The sequence below is a fragment of the Thalassophryne amazonica genome, chromosome 13 (genome assembly GCF_902500255.1).
Source record: "Thalassophryne amazonica chromosome 13, fThaAma1.1, whole genome shotgun sequence".
NCBI lineage: Eukaryota > Metazoa > Chordata > Actinopteri > Batrachoidiformes > Batrachoididae > Thalassophryne > Thalassophryne amazonica.
In genome coordinates this window covers 16,032,207-16,055,171 of record NC_047115.1, presented here as the reverse complement: position 1 = coordinate 16,055,171, position 22,965 = coordinate 16,032,207, and the positions used below count along the sequence as shown (strand labels likewise).

Genomic DNA, 22,965 nt, shown 5'->3' with positions numbered 1-22,965 from the left:
GCTTCGCTCTCAGACTGCAGGCTTACTTGTAGTTCCTAGGGTTTGTAAGAGTAGAATGGGAGGCAGAGCCTTCAGCTTTCAGGCTCCTCTCCTGTGGAACCAGCTCCCAATTCAGATCAGGGAGACAGACACCCTCTCTACTTTTAAGATTAGGCTTAAAACTTTCCTTTTTGCTAAAGCTTATAGTTAGGGCTGGATCAGGTGACCCTGAACCATCTCTTAGTTATGCTGCTATAGACTTAGACTGCTGGGGGGTTCCCATGATGCACTGAGTGTTTCTTTCTCTTTTTGCTCTGTATGCACCACTCTGCATTTAATCATTAGTGATTGATCTCTGCTCCCCTCTTTTTCCTGGTTCTCTCCCTCAGCCCCAACCAGTCCCAGCAGAAGACTGCCCCTCCCTGAGCCTGGTTCTGCTGGAGGTTTCTTCCTCTTAAAAGGGAGTTTTTCCTTCCCACTGTCGCCAAGTCCTTGCTCACAGGGGGTCGTTTTGACCGTTGGGGTTTTTACGTGGTTATTGTATGGCCTTGCCTTACAGTGTAAAGCGCCTTGGGGCAACTGTTTGTTGTGATTTGGCGCTATATAAATAAAATTGATTGATTGATGATTTATAAAGACCAAGTGGACAAACACAGAGCTGTGGCATTCTGGTGAGGTTTCATTTGAAAACCCCATCGTATCAACACAATCAGAGATGTTTACTCCTTCAAGCTGCTTGGACCAATTTCTGTTAAACTTGCTGTTTGTCTGGAGGTTGACCCCAGAACTGCCCTTAAGGGGTTTTGCTGTGGCCTACGTACAGATCATTGGTTTCAAAGGTCAACATTTTTGTTTAAACGTCTTTCTGTTCCCCTACACCTCCAAGGTCTTGTGACCAATGTCCAATCTTGATATGACTGCTGGGATTGGCTTCATCCACACCCCAGCTCTGAACTGAAAAACATAAGTCGTATATTGGCACTGAGGCCCGTGAGTGTCCGTGTTTATCCCTGGGGTCCATAGTGCTAAGTGGATGATATTTTATGACTCTCCCTGGAGAGGACACCAATTCGATACAGGTTACCTCCCCAACCAAGGCCGATACCGATGTACAGCTGGGTGGACTAAGACTAGGGCTGAAACGATTGATTGAGTAACACAAATAATTTGATTACAAAACATGTTCGAGGCTAAGACTTCATTTAACGCTGTAGTACATACTCCAGGCCTGTATATGGCGCTGTAATGCTCCCACCAAAATGGAGGGGAAGAAGATCATAGAGCATGCGCATAACCAGTGTAAGAGCTAATCAATGTAGCAGCAGATGCTACAAGTTTACAAAGCCGCATGCTGAGTAAAATAAAGTGTTTTGAGAGAAAGGATCCACACTGATCATCTAAAACAGATTTATTGCGCATTTAAAGTGAAGCAGTGTCTTTGTATATGTTTTTAAAAAATGGTTTAATCCACTAGCTGCTCTCCACCTCCACAGATAAAGCGATAGAACGCGCATTTTAAGTGAATCCTTTAACGATTCAAATAAAAATGGCTTTATTCGGATTTTATAAGAGTTTTTATCAACAGGCTGTAAAGTTCATTTATCAGTGCAGCTTTTGTGGAAATGCTGCACTCAGCCATTTTTCAAAGGCTGTTTAATTTGCCAAGTATCCACAGAAAACAAGGAATTTGACTTCGGTTTGAGCTGCAACGAATAAATCACAGTATTAAAAAGTGCAAATGAAATGTGCAATAAGAGAAAATAAAAGAATGTCCTGTCTGCAGACTCAAGATTTCACAGACCACCGTGCTTATAGTTTGGCAACGCTCCAAAACTCATAATAATGTGAAAAAATAAATAATTACCTGGAAAAACAGAAAGAGAGGGAACACCCTAAACTTAAAAATCTGCATGATGGCACAGCGACATTGTGTCATTGCTTAGGAGAGCCCTGCCACTATGGATATTGTTTAAAAATACAAAAGTACTTTTTATCCGATTACTTGATTAAATAAATCGATAGAATACTCTCTTCCAAAAATATTTGATAGCTGCAGCCCTAAATAAGACGATGGTTACAAAGGTTTCAAACCCAGATATATGTATTAGCAAGCTACCTTTTTATCCACTGAGCTACCTGCTCTATACTCTGAACTAGAAATAAGTAGGTTTACCAAATTGATGGATGGACTTTTTTCACATATATAACTGTAATTGTTTTCCCCTTTTCTCTTTGGTTCATCTAAACAACTTTTTAATTAATTTTATGTTCAATTTATATTAATTATACAGTGCCAAATCCCAACAAAGCTGCCTCAAGGTGCTTCACATGAGTAATTAAGGTCTGGCCTTACTTTTTAAATTACTACCAATTATCCCGTAAGTCACCTATTAAGATGTTGTGCAACGTGCACTCCTAATTTTGACATCCTTAGAGCAGACAAAACAAGGTCACCCCCTTGTGATTTCTGGCTCACAGTTGGGGAGCCTCTGACCCCAGTATGAGATCCAGGGGTCTATTCTAGACTATCATTGAACATGACCCATCATTGTAAAGCACTCTGCATCAGCTGGAAATTTGCAACAGAAAATCAGCTCATTTAATTTCTTGTTTCGTTCATTTCTGAGCAGAAATGATCTGTTTCTCTCAATGACAACCACACCTGCTACTATGTTCTACTAACCATCCAGCAGGTGGCAGGCTTGTCAGGGAGATATTGCATAAGCAAAACTAGGTTGCCTTCATCATTAATTGAGCGCCATAAATTTAATTTTAGTTAGTTTGTCATTATTGTATGTCCTTTTAATTTGAAGGCGCGCGCAAGATGATACATGACATTTGTTGTTTTTGAGGTATCGTATTAAACTGGATTGGATAGGCCCATTCTCATTTACCCATCAGTTCATTCACTACTCATATATCACATTCACAACTTTACATTGAGGAGAAAATAGTGTTAAGAAGGGGGAAACACTGGAGCCACAACTGTTACTTCACATCTTGTTGCTGAAATATAAATGGTGCATCGGTACCTAAAGAGTATGAAAATGGGACGGGAGTTTGTCCTTGCAACTGCTGCCACTATGCGTGATAATGGGGTGAGAATGGTTTCGGCCTTCCTCTTTGCATTTCACGCTTTGGGATGACTTCTGTTGTCATTTGCCACTATATGAATAAATTGAATCTATCTGGAGGCGTTCAATGTTGAAAAACCCAAGGCCACAATCAATGCTTTTCTTTGACCATGAAAGCTGTTCTTGGTGTAATTCATCTCATTTTTCATTGGAGTGACGCTAACTAGAGTGCCGGTCAACCTTGAATTTATTTCGTGCTGTGAACACCTTTGATTTTTTTTTTCATAAACTGTCTAAATTAAAAGGTCTAAAGATGAAAAAGTAAAGTAATGACGCAAAACCTGGCTTAACCCTCTGGGGTCCGAGGGTATTTTTTTGACAGTTCACTCGCCTGGCATAAATGTTTTATTGTTGCTGTTAACAGCTCTCCCTGCATCCCACAATCAAGTTTTCTGTCTCTTTTTTCAGGACAGCCTGTGCTTTCACAATATATATGCTTTTGTTGTGTTTTATAAGTGTAATAAAGGTTTACAATCAGAAATAAGAAAGGAAAAAGTACAGTGGCAAGTAATTTTCCACACACATTTATTCAAAACACACAGCAAACTATAATAAACAACTGTTTTGACACTTTATGAAGGTAATTTGAGGTCTTGTGTGAAAGACTGCACAACAAAAAAGTTCAAACAATAAACAAATGCACATTTTGAACAATATATACAAAATGGTCTATGCATTTTTGTTTGTCTTCATCTCAAAGCAACTTATGTCTGCTATTACACAAAGGTTACATGTTTTGGACTGTTCTGTGCTGCTCCTAAAGCAGCTTTCATTCACACTTTGGCCCACTTTGGCTCCTTACAGTCTGAGGAGCAGCCCTCCCCCTCGCTCCATTGATATGGTAAACAGTGCTTTACACCGAGAAAGCAACAGAGTTATCCAGTGACATTCACCTGCAAACTAGGGGAGCAATCCTGATAATTACACACTCTTTGTTTGAGCATGTGAGATTGTCATCAGAGGCTCTCCGTCTGCTCTGTCTGCTTTCACTGATCGCTGTGCATAATGTCGCAGGGCGCATGGAGCACAATAGTATATACTCATTGGAGCACCCAGGGGGCTATTCAAAACGGGCCAACTAGTAACATATCACTCCTGAAAATGATCTTTGGATTTCACGTGAGGTAAATCTGCCCTACGCTTGGATTTTGGAAAACCATGTGACAGTGAACCAATTCCGATTGGACACTCACATTGCGCACATCATCACACAGCATCTATGAGGAGTACAAAGATGGCCAATGGCTGGCTCGAAAGTCCGTGGTGTTACCTTTTCAGCAAAAAAAAAAAGTAAGTTTCTATCTCATATCATTAAAAAGTTATTTATAATTTTGTAAAGCTTGGTCTTAGCCATCGTACATGATGCCGTCGGCCCCAGAGGGTTAATATGAAAAGTTGATCAAAATTATCTTGAGGTTTCCACTGCAGAGGAGGTGCTGATGTTCACCACATTCTTTAAAACCTTACGTCATGCCGTCCTTCACGGCCGTTGCCTCCTCTTGTGATAAGCGACATGTATGAGCTTTTGTCTTACAGAAATGAGGCTTCCAATTGGATTTGGAATTTCGCAGGAACATCCCGGGAAGTCGGAATTCACCTCAACTTGTTCGAAGCCCACATACCCAAAGTTCACAATCCAAGGTGGTTGCTCTGAACATATTGAAGTCTGCAATATTTAGTTTTTTTTAGCACGTCTGTCTTTCTTGTGTCCAGTTTAATAAATCGTGCACACACTACTTACAGGTTGTTTTCTGTGGACATGCTGTTATGATACCGTAACTTCTGGACTATTGAGCACACCTGAATATAAGCCGCACCCACCAATTTTAAAAAGAAAAAAAAAATGTACATATATATAGGCCGCAGATGTCCACGATTAAACATGAGATATTTAAGAAAGATGTTACAGAAAAGATGTTACACAGAAGATGTTATACAGAAAGATGTTACACAGAAAGTGTTATAGCCTGTTATTTTTTAAAAACTTTTAATTAAATACATACTGGTAACATACACAAACATGTACCTTAAACACTTTTTTCCGAAGGTGGAACATGCAATTATTGACGAGCACAGCATCAAGTGCATGCACAGTGTCGCGCAGCGTCTCCGCTCCACACAGAGGCAAAACTGAGTAATTTTAACTTTAACTTCTGCAATACTGGTCCTCTTCCATGAGGTCTCTTTGGTGGCCTGAATATTTATGTAGCACTCTGTACTTCAAAATGTTGGAGGCATCCTGAAAATTTTCAGACTTGTGGTGTTGTATGAAAACTGGAATGCATTTAACTTGGGCATGACGTCATTCCCAGCCATGATTTACGACTTCAGTGATAAATGGAATGAGGCATCACACTTGTTAGCCTGCACTAGAATCTAGTAGACAATGTACAGGGGAGCAACCACTGGACATACTACAAAATGTGAAAGGCAAAGTACACCAATAAGCCATAACATTTTGACAACCTGCCTAATATTATGTAGGTCCCCCTTTTGCCACCAGAACAGCCCTAATTTGTTGAGGCACTGTGTGTTCTGACATTTTTTCTGCTATTTCAGCAATAATAGCCCTTCTGTTGGGTCAGACCACATGGGCCAACCTGTCATCGGTTCACTAATTTTCCATCCTTGAACCACTTTTGAGAAGTACTGAGCACTTTGGTGCAGGAACATCCCACAAGAGCTGCAGTTTTGGAGATGCTCTGGTCAAGTCTTCTAGCAATCACATTTTTCCTCTTGTCAAAGTCACTCAAATCTTTACACGTCCCCATTTTTCCTGCTTCCAACACATCAACTTCACAGGGAAAATGATAAATTGCTACCTAATATATCACACCCACTGACAGGTGACACTGTAATGAGATAATCGGTGTTATTCACCTCACCTGTCAGTGTTCACACTGTTACGGCTTATCAGTGCATGTACCTTTTGGGCTACTTTATCAACATGGTAATGAAACGTGTTGGCCTCCATGAGGCAGGCCATTCCCATGTAAATATGAAGGACTCATTCTAAGCTGATAAAAACATCAATTTGTTGTTGCAAATACATGAATGAACATATGGTTATGAATGTTATGTTCCATTTCTGCTCATAAAACACCCCTAAATGCACCAGTTTTACTGATAATTATCCTTGTTATTCCTCCATAACTCTTGTCAGAAACAACAAGAACAGCTGATTGACTTCAGCTGTATTTTTATGGTCCTGTGAACTTGAGTTTTGAAAGCCTTAATCATCTCAAGAAATTTCAAGGCATAGGGACAAGACATATGGAATTTTGCTGTCTTTTTTCCAAGAACATTTTAAAATACTTTGGATGCTTTGGGTGATAAGGTTACATCAAGAAGCTAAAATTCTTAGTAAACATCATCGGCATAGAAAGAATAGAAAAAAGCTTCAACCATAATTCAGTTTGATCCAGACTGAAAACATAATTCAGATGTTTGATCCATATGGTTGTCCATGGCAGCTTTCCCGCCTCTATGACCAAAGATGATATGTGGACATTTGCTTTATTCACCTTGTACAATACTAATTCTTCAGGTAAAAAATAAGGTAATACTTTCCAGATTCACGTATCCTTCTCTGCACAGGTTCTTGAACTGATTTACCTGCTCACAGATGGCACTCATGTTCCATACTGTGTTCTTCTGCATTTTATTGAAAATGCATGTTTTCTTTATGCAACTAGTAGGAACCACACACTGGTTCTATGCTTTCGCCATATCCAAAAACAAAAAACAAAACAAAACACAAAGTCGCCTTGGGTCCTTGATGGCAACCACCCAGGCAGACAACCGGTCCATCCCCACATCTTGAAAATAACCATCCATCTGCTGCAGGCAGATGAACCATGGGCATGTCCTTGGTCTTCTCCAGGACCTGTTGGCCTGATCTCTCCCTGACTAATCAAGTAAAAAAATAATAAAATTCTGTAGAAACACATAGAACTGATATCCAGGCTGTTAACACCAAACCCAAGTGTCTTTATGAGTCTTTATGTGTCTTTACCCATCAATATAATTTATTATTTCAAATAAATAAACAAAATAAAAACTGGCTGCTACATTATTCTGTCTCTGAATAGGCCATTATGGGTTTCCCCAATGACATGACCTCAAAATTCTGGCTCAGATTTGAGAAACACACACACACACACACACAGTGAAGAAAGTGGACCTCTGGATCCGGCTCTCCAGAGCCAACAACAACTGCACAATATGTTAAGTTATGAAGAAAACCAAAAACATGTGCTGCTCTTTTTCTGCTCGATACTGTCATTTCTCAAAAGCTGCACCCAAAGGTGCTGAGAAGGCAGTTGACTGGACCAGCAAGCAACAAAAGGAAAAGAGAGTGCAAGAGGCTGCGTCAAGGATAAAACATGGAAATCATTTGGCTGTCTTTACAAGGGAGTCTGAATAGTGAAGGCAAACAACCATAATTTACAAGTACAACTGATGTAACTGTAAAATATTTTACATGCTGGTACACGCAGAAACCGACGTGGTGTAGGAGGACCTGCTGCTTCAGCCAAATGACACAAAGCTCATATTTGAAATTGTATTTTCCTTGCTTCATGGAAACAGGCAGCGATTAACAGAAAACAAAACACAAAAGTTAAGGACTGAAATGAGAATGGGACTGAAAGGAGATGTCGAAAGGGAAGGACATACAGCTGGGAAAGCAGAAGAAGTTCCAAACAATAGAGTGAAAAAATACAGTATGATTACATGATAGAAAGTGTAAGCAATCATGGGATAGGAATGAAGGAAAAGATTGTCTGCCGTATTGTTCTGAATCTAAGATGACCCTGATTATAAGACAACCCCAGTTTCAAAGCATATTTTTTGAAAGACTAGACCAAATATTATTTATACAGAATATACTTTAATTTGAACATAATGCTAATAAAGCACATTTTTTGAGCATCCCCCATTTCTATTTTCAATTGTGATTCTGCAGCTTGTAATTTCCGCCGGTTCTTTATGTAACTTACTGCCGCTTACAAAGAACCACATTGATATATTCCTCATTTTGAATTGATTGAAGGTCACGTTGAAAACCAGGTTTGGGTCCTCACAGACGGTGACCATTTTGTGAAGGACCCAAAAGATGCCTCACACAGCACTTTTATACAATGTGGGTGTTACAGTGGGTGTGGTTTAGTCTACAAGTTACTGGCTCTCACAGATAGGGGGAGCCCTCCCTGTATCTAAAACTTACACAAATGTGATGGAAGTGAAACTTAACTCTTATGTTTAAACTTTAAATCAGTTCTCAGAGACTTCCAATCAAATAACAAAGGCAAATACTTGATCACTAACATAAAATAAGGAATTAGCACAGATATTATCTAACAAGATAAAGGCTAAAAGGCTAAGCTAACGTTAGCCAAGCATTAAACTTTCAGCAGTGCAGTAACGTCACATTTTATTTTTAAAGTTATTCTCACCTCAGACAAATTTACAGAACTAAGCTCCACTGCTCAAACTGGGTGTTTGTATAGAATAATTTGTGACACCAAAATTCCCTGCTAAATTCTCGCCAGGTTTATTCTTATTAAGTTTCTATATTTCGTTCTTTCGTTTCTCTTGCTTTCCACCTCTCATTGACATATCTCATTATTCGTAGTCTCAAAATCTCAGTCATGTACCTGTACATATGTAAATAAATGTGTAAATATTACAGTAGCTGTTTTTGTTGTGTCCAGTTGAAGACAGATGTCTAATCAATCATATCCAGAACTTATGACTTTTAGTTCAAAAACTGACTAATATCGATCATAACATGATCAAGTCCCTGCAGAATGCAGGTGGTGCCCCTTTGGAGGTATTTACTTCAGTTTCAATTAAATTCATTTATATAGTGCCAAATCACAGCAAAGTTGCCTCAAGGCACTTCACACAAGTAAGGTCTAACCTTACCAACCCCTAGACCAAGCACACAGGTGACAGTGGCAATGAAAAACTTCCTCTGATGATGTAGCAGGTTAGGGTGATAAAGATGGAGATGGTGATGTGCTGACAATTGAGGAGAGTGTGTTGGGATGGTGGAGGGAGTACTTTGAGGAGCTGATAAATTAAGAAAATGAGAGCGAGAAGGATGAATGTGTGGAGAGAGTAAAATAGGAATTCCAAGGGATCAGTAAGGATGAAGGGAGGACAGTTATGAAGAAGAGCCTTTTATTGTCATTGTACACAATACACAATTTTTCCTCTGTATTTAACCCATCCTAATTACAGTTAGACACAATCCAATCACTAGGAGCAGTGGGCTGCCACAGTCTGGCACCCGGGGACCAACTCCAGATGTAGGTACACCGCCTTGGTCAAGGGCAGAGGGGTGGGGTGACCCACTGCTTAGGTCATACTAACAAAAAACATCCAACAGTACAGATGAACATCAAATATTTGATAATTAAGTCCACACAGATGTCCAGGACAGCACCAGTTGGTTGGGGAGGGGAGGGGGTGCGATTGGGTCTTGAAATCCAGTCTTCGAGCAAATTCTGTTTCACAACTGTTGTAGTCTACCTACATTTGCACTCATGGGTGTAGCCGCACAGGCGTCAGCACCAAAGGCAGGGGTTGTCCACACCGTCAGTATTTAAATTCCATATTTAATTAAATATTAGTTTAACTTAAATCTATCACATTTACTTGTGTGTCCACATGAGGCAGCACACGCGCTTGCATGATGCAGACACACAATGATCGAAGTCTGAACAGCTAAGCCCGGAAATGATCACCCCATTTTTTTCAGTTATGTTTTTATATTTGGTAAATCAATTCAGGAGGGTTTTTTTGTAGTGTGCGCGCATGCACAATTGCCTCTGAACAAATTAAGTTAAGATTAATGGTCTGTCGTTGCCATCATTAGTGTGATGTTCAGCTGCTCGCTGGAATCTCCAAAGCAGCCAGTCCTACAGCTAAGATATATTATCATAGCACTACACTTTGAGTGGAAGAAATTAACACTGCAGGCTGGTACTGTAATGCACCAGGTTATTACAGAACATTATCTGACTTTTTATCCAGGAGGTGAAACAGGAATGCAGGAGAGCAACAGGAAACGAGCCAGAGTCAGAACAAAAAAAAAAAAAATCTGAAATGTTTCATACATCATGTCCCTATCATCCAAATTACGTTGAGCATTCATCAAAAAGAGAACTAATCAGACCGCCTCAAATGTACCAAATTTAATTCCTCCTTCTAGCAGTGACAGGTTTAAGAAGAATAAAAGCAGAACAGTTCTGATGTGTGAAGACAAAGGACTGGTTACTTTAAGTTCTGCTCTTCCTCTAAGGTGTGATGGAGAAAAGTGCCAATCACTTTTTACTGCATGAAAAGGTGAGTTTTCATGCAGAAAATCCAACAGCACCTACCAAAAGCATGTAGTCAGTAAGCCGTGGCTAAGGTTGCAGCAGTGAGAAGTTTCAACATCCTCACAAGAACGGCTGAAAATGTCTGATGGTCCAGTGTGTGTGGGAGCGTGGCCACTGTACAGGACAGGCTTCAACATTCAGCATTCGGAAACATCTTTACTCATCAGATAGAAAAAAAGAGTTCAATGAGCACCTGTGGCATGATCATCACATTAACCAAATTCAACTTTGTTTAAATAAAACAGAATAAAAACAATTAAATTCCCAGTTACAAAGAAAAAAACAACAATATGTGAGAAACTTATGGTCCCTTCACACATAACAAAGTTAAGCAAAAGAAGCAGGAACAGGCTGAAAAACCACAAAAAACATGGAGAACTGCAAAACATTCCACCTGCTGTTGGAAGGGACACACAATCAGACAGGCATGAACGATACCGCAGCGATGGTTTCGTGCACGCTCATGCGTGCGCACGAACACAGTGCGAGCACCTGGAATGTGTGACACCACATCGTGCCAGTGCTGTGAGTGGGGGAAGGTGGGGAGGGACAAAAAACAAAAACAAAAAAGCACAACAATTTCAAATATTTAATCCCCTCATCGAGTGGACAATACAAGTATGATCCTTTTGTTCCTCTGTATATGACCCATGGTCATAGACGTCAAGTCATGAAATTACATGAATGAAGCTGTGCGCTCTTATGTCCACATCTGCTGGTGCCGCGTGTCCAGCGAGCAACGCGCTGAAGGACATCACATCATGTGGACCATAGTTGATGTGAGGGCTGTGGCATTCAGATTGCCAGCTGAGTGTACACATGGTCAGGTGGTTCTTTTCACATGGGACAGGCCGCCGATGTGTGCGCTGATGCGGTTGCTTCAGCCCGACACAAAGGCGATATGTGTTTTTATGTATTTCCATGTGAGGACAGCAGGCCCATGCATGCACCTCACAACACTGTTTGTGTTCTCCAGCTGTTACTTGCGTGTCCACAGATCCCAACAGCAGCAGCTGGCGCAGACACACCCATCTTACCAAACAAACTCAGCTCAAAGACAAAAGTCTCACTCTCTGTTTCTTTGTTGTATGTGATTATTTATTTATGTATTTGTTATGTATCTGACTGTTTTATTGACGCAGGGAGGTCATTCCACAGAACAGCGGCACAATAAGAGAAACTCTGTGACCCGCAGACTTTTCATTCACCCTAGGGACACAAAGTAGTCCTGCACCCTGAGAACGCAAAGCCCAGGCCGGTACGTAGGGTTTAATTAGGTCAGCTAGGTAGGGAGTTGCCAGTCCGTGAACAATTTTATAGGCTAGCAGCACAACCATAAAATCTGATCTCTCAGGAAGCCAGTGAAGAGATGTCAAAATTTGTGTAATTTGGTCAGTTCTTCTGCTTCATGTCAAAAGTCTGGCAGCAGCATTTTGAACCAGTTGGAGACCCCTAATGTTGGACTGCAGTAAACCAGAAAATACATCATTGCAGTAGTCCAATCTAGAAGAGACAAGCGCATGAATCAGGGTCTCAGCATCAGCCATAGACAGGATGGGATGAATCTTCACTATATTTCACAGGTGGAAGAAAGCAGTCCTCGTAATAGCTCTAATGTGGAGGTCAAAGGACAATGTAGGATCAAAAATTACCCCAAGGTTCCTCACTTTATCAGGCTGAGCGTTAACTGGTCAAATTGATGCCGATGTCTCACTGGACCAAGAACCATCATTTCAGTCTTATCAGAGTTTAAAAGTAGGACATTTTTAGACATCCAACTTCTCACTGATGCAAGGCAACAGTACCAGAACCGTAGTGGTATCTGAATCCATTGCAAGAAGAAGAGCTGTCTCTGTGGAATGATATTTTCTAAATGCAGACTGCAGTGGCTCAAAGAGTTTATTCTCAGTACGATAGTCCACGAGCTGCCGTGAAACCACTTTTTCCAGAATTTTAGAGCAAAATGATAGATTTGATATCAGCCTACAGTTTTTCAATACACTAGTGTCAAGATTAGATTTCCGAAGTAATGGTTTAATCACTGTAGATTTGAAACATTTAGGAACAGATCCAGAAGTTAATAAGAGATAAATAATTTCCAGCACAGTTAGTCCAAGAGTGGGCCACAGGTCCTTAAACAGTTTTGTTGGTATAGGATCAAATAAACAGGTTGTGCTTTTTGTAGATGTTATGAATTTTGTCAGCACGCTGAGTGAGATACTATCAAATTCTGTAAATCTAGGTAATACCTCAGTAATGGCACCCATCTCAACAGCATGGTGTAGTGGCTGGGTTAAGGCATGCCGGGATATGTTTAACCTAATGTCTTCTATTTTCTTCTTGAATTAATCCAAGAAATCTTGTGCTGTAAAAGGAGAGCCACTTACAGGTGGTTGTCTATGCATAAGTGTTGCCACCATGTTGAACAAGAACTTTGAGTTATGCCAAAAACATACCCATGACTAATTGCACTCTGCAACTTACTTTATACTCAGATTACACACAATGTAAATAGCAAACTGGAGTTGGACTTGAGCTGGAGCTCAAGTGCACCTGTGCTACCCACATTAACCAGACCTTCAGTCGTAGCCTACAGATCAAAGTGTGCATGAACAAGACAGTGAACGGTAAGATGGTCCCAGAGTGTGTGTCGGTATCTTGCTCACGTGTTAGGCATCACTGTAATGCAATGCACCATGTCATACTAAATATATCAAACCATCATATCCATAAAGATCACACAAGAGGGCTGCACTGGAGGCTTTGTGGGGTATAATCTATAATATTATTTATCACAATCTTATATACATATGCATTTATTTTAAAGCAGGAATGAACCTGTGCTTTCATGTCGTTTTTATAGTAGTACTACTAGTAGTAATAGCACAGTAGCTGCTTTACAGTGGCTTTTTCTTACCGATTTTGTTCCTATTAGTTGTGTGTGACCCATCCTTGCCATGGAAAAGCAGTTTACGATAAAACATGATGAACAGTGTCCTCTTTCAGCAAGAAGAAGAACAAGATAAAATCTCAGTAACACCCAGTTTACACTCAGCGGAGCATTGAGTGAAACAATGGATTTGTTTTTTTCTTTTTTACATATTATTTTCAGAACTATTTAAAACGTCATCACATTATGTATGACATGTTATACTTCATTGTTGATATGGTCTTTCAGCTGCTCCCACTAGGGGGCACCACAACAGGTCATCCGTTTCCATCTCACCCTGTCCTCTGTATCTTCCTCTGTCACACCAACCACCTGCATGTCCTCCCTCATCACATCCATAAACCTCCTCTTTGGCCTCCCCCTCTTCTCCTGCCTGGTGGCTCCATCCTCAGCATCCTTCTCCCTATATACCCTGGGTCTCTCCTCTGCACATGTCCAAACCATCTCAAGCTCGCTTCAGTGACTATGTCTCCAAACCGTCCCACCTGAGCTGTTCCTCTGATATGTTCATTCGTAATCCTGTCCATTCTCGTCACTTCCAAAGAGAATCACAACATCTTCAGCTCTGCCTCCTGTCTTTTTGTTAGCACCACTGTCTCTAAGACGTACAACATAGCTGGTTTCACTACTGTCCTGTAAACTTTGCCCTTCACCCTTGCAGATATTCTTCTGTCACAAGTCACTCCTGCCACCTCTCTTCACCTCTCTACCACACTCTGCATTACTTTGGTTAGTTGACCCCAAGTATTTAAACTCATCTATCTGAATCACTTCTACTCCTGCACTAGTCCATTGGGATCCCACTTGTTTACACATGTACTCAGTCTTACTCCTAATGACGTTCATTCCCCTTCTCTCCAGAGCATATCTCCACCTTTCCAGACTGACTCGAATATATATTGGTATTATTATATCTATCTATTATGATACATTTATTGTTATTTGCATTAATTATTAAGATGCTATTGTCTTATGTACAATTGGTATACACATTTATTCATTCATTCATTCCATATATGTTCCATCATCAGCAAAGTTAACCACAACAAAACATGCTGATGTTGGTTTAAAGCTGTTTAAAGCAGGTCTGATGTCAGTTAAAAATCACATTAAAGCTCTGATAAATACAGATGGAAGTCCCACATTTCTACATCTGTTAATGCAGAAATTCAGGCCTGGAATGTCTCATTTTAGACTTCCATGACATATGTAACAGTGGTCCATACCTGATATCTTGACTCGTGCTATAGCTCTATAAGACACACCCACGGTGAATGTCTGTGGGAGAGAGATGACCCATGGGGGGGGGGGGGGGGGGGGGCAGTGACTCATTTTCAAGTCAGAGTCAGGGGAAGAGGATGTTTCTTCACAATCTGTAAATGAGCCTCTTTTTTGGTTGTAACACCACAACATCTATGGAGTGATCTTGGACAAACTTTAATATCCATTTTTAAAGATCGTTGTTGACCCCTTATTAGTTTCCATTAAAGTAACCCCTTTAACCCTAATCTGTACACCTTGGGTCAGCTCAAATGTTATATAATTGTCACATATAGTTATCTTGAATTCCAATTATTGTGATCCAGTTTCCTTATGGAGTCAGCTTGGACCCGTGTTTGATATCATGGCATCTGACTGGACTCCACTGCAGAATTTTGAGTTTTCTGCAAATTTTTCATAACGACTGGACTGTCAGTGCACTTTTTATTCAGGTTATTTGCATTTGAGCACCTGCAGGCACTGAAGAACTGAATTTTTGTATTGAAAGTAATTGGTCCTGTGTATGTGCCTGTCTGTGAACAAGATAACTCCAAAAAAACAGCTCGCTGGCTTTTCACCAAACATGGTGGGAGTATTACTTGGACAGATATCTCCAGAGTATTGGATAAAGGTCAAACTCAAGGTCAACAAAAGATGGTGTGAAAAACAATTTCAGCTACATCTCTACAAGCAACAGGGTTAGAGATATGATCTGAAACATGATAATGATCAGCAAACATGCATATATCCCAGAGTGCAGAGCATGCAGGGTTTACATCAACCCCCTGAAGGCTTCCACTGCAGGAACACATCCTTACACTGAGACACTGGGAAATCCAAAAGAATTTTAAATCATTTCTTTAAATGACCCAAATTATCTAATTGACGGCTAAAATAATGCACCATTACTTTCCATTCCAAATCAGTTCAGCTCTACCTCCCCATTAAATTCTTCAGCCACAAGACCAAAAGAGCCAATTTATAGATTCATTAATTTTCTTGTGTCTGACATCTGATATAAAAAGCAATATGATCCTCATTTTTTAAAACGATTTGTGGTCTATAAATTTTACAGTGCGATGTACCAGTGAAATAAGTCCTTTAAAGATCAGGTCATTTTTCTGTGGGGGGAAAAAAGGAATAGTTTTTCCAAAATTTAATAATTTTGCTTTGAATTAACCATCCTCACCCACTGCGTCACTGCTGAATCGTTTTCACCGCACATCATAAAGTTCACCACTGTAGTTAAAATTTCATAATCTCTCTAACATATTTGAGTTATCATCAAACATACAACATGACAAAGTCACATCACTGTATATATATATATATATATATATATATATATATATATATATATATATATATATATATATATATATATATATATATATATTTTTTTTTTTTTTTTTTTATATATATATATATTTATTTATTTATTTTTTCCGAACTCGTTCGTGCCCCCGCGCGCTGCCACGGGCGCACCATCATCACCATCCCCTCAGCATCTGCCCGCGCGTAATGGCGCACTGGACGGGAGACCTGCAGAAATGCGCAAACGTGCATGTCGAAACGCGCCAATATGAAAACCCTCCGTGCGCTTTTTTTTTTTTTTTTTTTAAGCAACTGGCTCTATTATTTCTCTGCAAGGATTGACCAGAATCAGAGGAATGCGAGCGCGCACTGCGCATAATTGGCTCCCAACTTCCACAGTGAGAGAGCCTATAAAAAGGTACGAGAACGTGCTCCGCATCCCTAATGATGATTCCTCTCCACACAGGCAGGAGGTCGGACTGGAAGGGAAACGAAGGGGGGGGGGGGGCTGGTCCATCGCCTGGAGCGGAGCGAACCAGCCTCAGGGGTCAAAACCAGTTGCTCCTTTTATCAATGTCAGCCTTCCACCGCACTCGTTTGTGGACGCTCGGCTCCCTCTCTCGTGGAGGTGAAGGTGATGCGGTCGCGTTCAAACCCTGACCATCGATGCACGGCGCTTTTTTTGGAAAACCAGAAAGCCTCTTTCACCTCCCTCCTCCTTCTCCTCCACACTCCCACTCACGCATGCACACACAAAAACTTGCTTTCACCACAATGATTCAGGCACAGACCCCCCGGCACTCACCATCCGTGCGCAAAGCAGAAAGCTGTCCTACCTTTGTGCCCACAGCCGGCCGGCGGAGAGAGCGGCTCTAGGAGCAGTTTCAGGTGCAGCAGTAGTAGTAGGAGTAGTGACCCAGTAGTGAGGGAGAGGAATGGAGACGCAGGGAGCTCTTATATGCCAGGCAAGGCGGCGTACGCACCGAGCGAGACGCACAAAAGGAGGGGAGAGGAGTCCGGATTCCCATGCACTGGCAGTTTTTTTTATTTGTTGCTGTGTGCTGGCGGCTGCTCCTGGTTTCCATGCGGTGTGACCTGTATGATCGGATGATCGGTACGGCGCTTCATCAGCAAACCCGCATTCGTCCCGACGACGCGCGCAGCGCAGTTCTTCCTCATTCTTCCCTTTCCTCCTGTCGATCCCTGCTGCTGGCGCAGAGAGAGAGAGAGAGAGAGAGAGAGAGAGAGAGAGAGAGAGAGAGAGAGAGAGAGAGAATGTAATTTCATTCGTTTAGCCTCAAATGCTGTCAAAACTTTTTGAACCCTTAATACGCACATCATTTTATTTTTCATATTTTTAGTGAATAAACAACAAAAAAGCATTGGAATTTTACATATTTTAATAACGTAGAATAATAAGCTCAAGCTCAAAAACATTTTTTTTTAAATTAGTGCTTTAAATCTGAAAGTGAGAACAAAAAGCATCAGTGGCTTGACGCTGTGCGCTCCACACCGCAATATAAATGTAAAAGTAAATATACATATGTCTGTAATGGTATTTTACACTATTTTGACTTCATCCCATGACTTCATTATGAAGTCATTCATGACAATAAATCACAAATATTTTGCTAATTAATATGTGCTTGATATTGTCCATCTCGGCTTCTTAGTTGTTGAGCTATTTAAAAAAAATGTGTTCTTTAGATCATGTTTTCCTTGAACTTTGACTAAACTACTCCAAAATCTAATCACCTCTCAGCATCCAGATAATATTTCCTCAGAGTTTGAAAGAAATCCATCAAGCCATTTCTGAGTTATTTTGGACACACACGTCCGTGTAAAGACCCTGCTATCACTGCTTCACAGGGTTAAAAAAAAAGAGATCTGATTCAACCTTAGCCATATTAAAATGTTCAAAGTGGTTATTAATACAGTACCGTATTCCACCACTTAAACAACTGCTGTTATTATCATGAAATAAAGATAAACATCATGGTATCGAAGCTGTGCAGGAGGCAACTGACTGATCTCAAGCTCAAAACTTTGGGTTTGAGGTAGGGGTAGTGTTTTGCATTAACTGTGATTTTGGGTAGTTTAAATTCCAATGGGTGCTGTACTAACAGCAAAAATGTTATGGATCAAATCTCAGTGGTCTGTACTCATCTTTGACAACTGTGTCACATTTGTTGACTTTCTGCTGCTTATCCGGGTTTGGATTGTCATCAAGTAGTTTATCCCAGACGTCCTTGTCCTTAAGTCCCCTCACGCTTCCTGGGGAAAGTTTGTCTTATGAAATAAATATATATTCAAAGAAATATGCGGGGCAGCACGGTGGATTAGTGGTTAGCACTGTTGCCTCACAGCAAGAAGGTCATGGGTTCAGTTCCGGCCTGTGGCCTTTCTGTGTGGAGTTTGCATGTTCTCCCTGTGTTTGCATGGGTTTCCTCCAGTTGCTCCGGTTTCGTCCCACATCCAAAGACTTGCGGGTTAGGTGGATTGGAATCTTTAAATTGTCTGTAGGTGTGCGAGTGGGTGTGAATGTGCTTGTCTGTCTGTTTGTGGCCCTGTGACAGACTGGCGTCCTGTCCTGGGTGTACCCCACCTCACGCTCTATGACTGCTAGGATAGGCTCCAGCCCCCACGACTCTTGATTGGACTAAGCGGTTGAAGATGAGAGGGAGAGAGAAATATGTGGACAACAACCTCAAACTGGATTTTTCTAACATCTACAAAATGGACAGTGTAGATTACCACATTCTGAATTTTAGTATTGCAGTGGGATAAGGAGTTGGACAATCATTATGTAGACGTGGGTTCGATTCCTGGTGATGCTACCTTTCTGCATCCTTGAACAAGACACTTCATCTGCGTTTTCTGTCTGTTTTTTGTAAATGATTACAGTAAAATATTGGATATGCATGCAGCCTCCTCGACTTCACCTCACCTTGACTCAGCGTACTGTGCATCTATACGTTTTATTACAAATGCAAAGTGCCTTACTCACCACTGAGTAAGCGAGATGGACATCACTGACCACTTGCAGACATCAGCACTGCTATATTTTTACCTATGAAGCACCACTGGGAAAACTTCCAGCTTCTTTGTCCATTGGCTACATTTCTCCAAGTGGTTGCTTTATAGCTCATCCTGGATTTTCTTGCATTACACTACAGGTATGTAAGAACTTTCAATGCCTGACACGGCTGTATCACTTGATAAATTTAAGGGCATCATGGGGCATGCAGTGACTGTCTTGTGCTTGCTTCTAAAAAAAAATGGTCTGGGTTTGCAATTGTCCTGGATCAAGTCTAAGCTCGAGGTGTTTAATGACTTCCTGGATTCAGCCATCAGAAATGTATCAGTGTGCTGCAAAAGTGTTGAGCCATTCACTTATCTCTGCAGTGACATTCCTGTTTCTGGGTCCTCAGGCTTTGAGACCGAGAGGCGCCTGGGAAGAGCTGATGGAGTCATGAGGTCAGTGGATAGAGGTGTTTGCTGATGCCTTTATCTTTGCAGGAAAATGAAGGTTCAAACGTTTTGGGGTCTTTCACTTGGATGCAAACCAGTGATCGAAAACCATAACTAGATGTCCCGTACCAGATCTCTTCAAAGGATCACTGGGTAAAACTGGAATGACTCGGTTGCTCAGGAGCACTAAGCTGAGAATTCACAGGCATTGTGAAGGAATGTCTTCTCAAATATTTTGGCCATGTAGTGCATCTGCATGAACGAGTACACAGCTGTTTCAGGGCTGAGGACCTCAGATGAATCATGGCCATCACTTTGGCCTTGTCCAATCGCTGACTGTGGCAGATGCTTGGGTGGTTGGCATCCAGGACCCAAGGTGGTTCTGTGGTGTGGATATGGTGCATACTCCCAGACTGGACTGGTACTGGCTCTGAATATTAAGGAATAAATGGTCAGACTGTGTTGATGGTGAGATCATTAATGTGGTGGAGTTTAATAGTCAACATCTATTTTCATTTCCTTCTGGTTTTAGTATTTGATTCCACTTGTTCTGACTCTCTTCCAAACAAACATCTTTATCAGCTTAATATTTTCCTTCAGTTTGATCATTTTCTGGCTCTCTTTTATGCTGTCCTCTGCAGTGTTAGCAGATGGAGGATTATTAGTGGTGTGTTGAATTTATTGGCCACCTTTTGCCACCCCTTATTATTTTTTTCCAGCTTTTGCAGTTTTTTCTTTACTGCGCATCATCCCTCTAAATTGCTCATAGCCCTCAGACGCATTGAAAACTTGACAGTCTGCTGGACTGAGCATTAAGTCCTCTCCCCTTCACCATTCCGCTAATCGGAGTTGCTGATCCCAGTTGCCATGATTGATCAGCCCAGTCTCATGTTTTTCTGTGTCCCCGTCACGAAAGCGTCCAATTTTTGTGACATGGCTTTTTTATTTTGCCATTTATAATCTTCCTGTTGTGTGTTGGGGGGTTTGGCTGGACATTTGGGTGCTGTTTTCTTTTCTTTGCTCTCCAGGTGGTATGCAAACTGGTTTTTTCTGTGGAGAAGGTGCTGGCGGAAGAGTCCTTCACCCTCATCAGAACTATTGGCTGCACCTGTGGAGGATGTTCACGTGCAGACTTAAAGACTTTCAGCTGAAGCAGATAATGAGATGGCGTTCCGCATTTAAGCCATGAGTGATTTGAGCAGAATTGCCGGGAACTCGACCTTGTGACGTTCGGTTGTGAGACGCTGAGGACCGCACCAGGGTTTGACACATCGTGTGTTGTGTGGGCCGCTGAAGAGGAGGTACTGCTGGCCCACCACCACCAGAGGGCGCCCTGCCTGGAGTGCGGGCTCCAGGCACCAGAGGGCGCCGCCGCCTTACGAGAGCAGTCAGGGTGACAGCTGTCACCCATTACTGGACACAGCTGACTCCACTCAGCACGGGGGTATATCATCAGGACGGCGTCTCCACCTCAGTGCCGAGATATCGCCTTAAGACTGAGGTAACGTTCTCTGCATTCATATTCTGAATAACCAGCTAAAACTTGTTAAACCTTTTCAGGACTGCTGACTACTGATAGCTAAATTGCTTGGATAAGTACTCACCTTCCTGCTATATATTGACAAGAGGTGGAGGCGGCTTCTCCCCTCTCCGTTACTGGGTGCTGTCGCATCCACACCTGTGTGTTGTTGCTCTCTCCCGCCAGCAGTACCGGATCCGACGAGCGGAGGCAGTGGCCACCTGGGAATTCGGGACTTGGCGGTTCCAGTATTTCCAGGGTTCGGTGGCAGAGGAGATCTGGGTGGTTCCGGTTCGACTGAGACGGACGTCTCCTACCTTCGAGCCTGCCCACACGACACCAGCGGATTCGACCCCAAATTGTTAATTGTTGTATTCGTTGTGCTCGTTTCACAACAGTAAAACTTGTTATTCACCTTTCTCCATTGTCCGTTCATTACGCCCCCTGTTGTGGGTCCGTGTACCTACACTTTCACAACATCGTGCCTGTGAAGGAGGACGGGTGAGGGACACATGCTGTCAGCACACATCAGAGGTGATTATCGTCTGAATAATCGTTAATAGTAATTTGGCGTTTTGTTACGCAGTATATTTGAACATTGATGAGAATTGTGCAGTTTGCTTCTCACTGCCGTGGTGTACGGATTGATGATCCTCCACCTGTTGTGAGAAGCTGCTCATTTACATAAAGCTTAAATTCAGACCTGAATGTGTTGCTAATAGTGTGTGCCTCTGAAGGATATTTGTTGTAGCTCTGTTGACTTACCTCACCTTTTCCGTCCTTCACAGAGTCAGTTTGTCGTATCCACCTGGGGGTGTTCGGCGGTGAATCTGAGTCCAGAAGTGCCGGGCTTTGATCCATTTGGGCGCTGGAGAGCGCGCCGTCCTTCACCTTGCCAAGACAGCTAAATATTTATGTTATACAGGAATTATTGCACATGAGGGGGAATCAATTTGTTTCTTGGAACCGCTTTATGGTTATTTAGCGCTGGGCCATTGTCAGATGCTGGTTCGGTTCTCTGACCCGCGTCAGCACATAACACTTCCCCTTCTCCTAATTCTAACTAGCGTAAGTGTCTACTCTCCTCTAACCTGAACCATAACCCCCCGTCACTTCACATTTCGTGCCCCTTCATGAAAAGCCCATTTTTGTCCCCAGCACAAACCCATAGATTAATGTACTTTTTGTGGGTAGCTATAGTCCACCTTAATCAATGAGCACAGGTGTGCACAATCAAATCTACACTTGGGTTTGGAGAACCAAATAAACCAGACTGGCATGACCAAGATCAGCAAATTGTGGCTCAACTGACTGATTTGGGATCTGTTAAGAGAACAGGCACCAGGGGTCTATTCTCTTTGTGACCCATCAAAGGCTGCTACTTTTATTTCTGGTTGCAACACAAGAGAGAGCTTATAAGAACTGCATCCTCTGTGGTGCAACCCCCACACTCCCAACAACATACGAGTTCATCACCATGTCAATGCATCGCTGTACAGAGGCCAAGATCTCCGACAAAAGTGTCAGTGTTTGATGCCGTTGAAATTAAACACTTTTTGCTGAGTTCACTCCTCCCCCGTGTTGTTCCCTATAAAACAAACCGTGACCTACCTCTGCCCTCGACTCTGAGGGCCAAGAGCTCAGACAGGGTGACCTTTGCACTGAAAACTTGACGCAGCGACTCAGTTCTGCTGCATGATTTGTATAGGTATCTGGAGTCAGGTGGCTCTTTCCTCACTGAACCTACAGCGTACTAACAGAAGCACACTGCTGCAGAAATGTTTCTGGGAGAAAATGTAAAATTATGATGATGTAATTGTCTTTCATTGCCTACTCCGGGTAGGGAATGCGGTCTTGCCCCAAGTGAAGGAGTTCAAGTACCTCAGGGTCTTGTTCACAAATGAAGGGACAATGGAGTGTGAGATTGGCCGGAGAATCGGTGCAGCAGGG

The 22,965-nt window shown here is 41.9% G+C and overlaps 1 protein-coding gene across 3 annotated transcripts in view; it reads right to left on the bottom strand.

Moving 5' to 3' along the window:
- The window catches only part of slc8a1b (solute carrier family 8 member 1b), a 363,534-nt gene extending 346,308 nt beyond the window's left edge, over window positions 1-17,226 (bottom strand). For 2 of the 3 annotated variants that reach the window (XM_034185109.1, XM_034185111.1), the window contains exon 1: window positions 16,866-17,226. The gene's annotated coding sequence lies outside the window, so the exon portion shown is untranslated. Of the gene's footprint in view, window positions 1-16,861 lie in introns of all 3 variants that reach the window. The other variant, XM_034185110.1, reaches the window with a different exon arrangement.
- Between the last annotated feature and the right edge of the window lie 5,739 nt (window positions 17,227-22,965).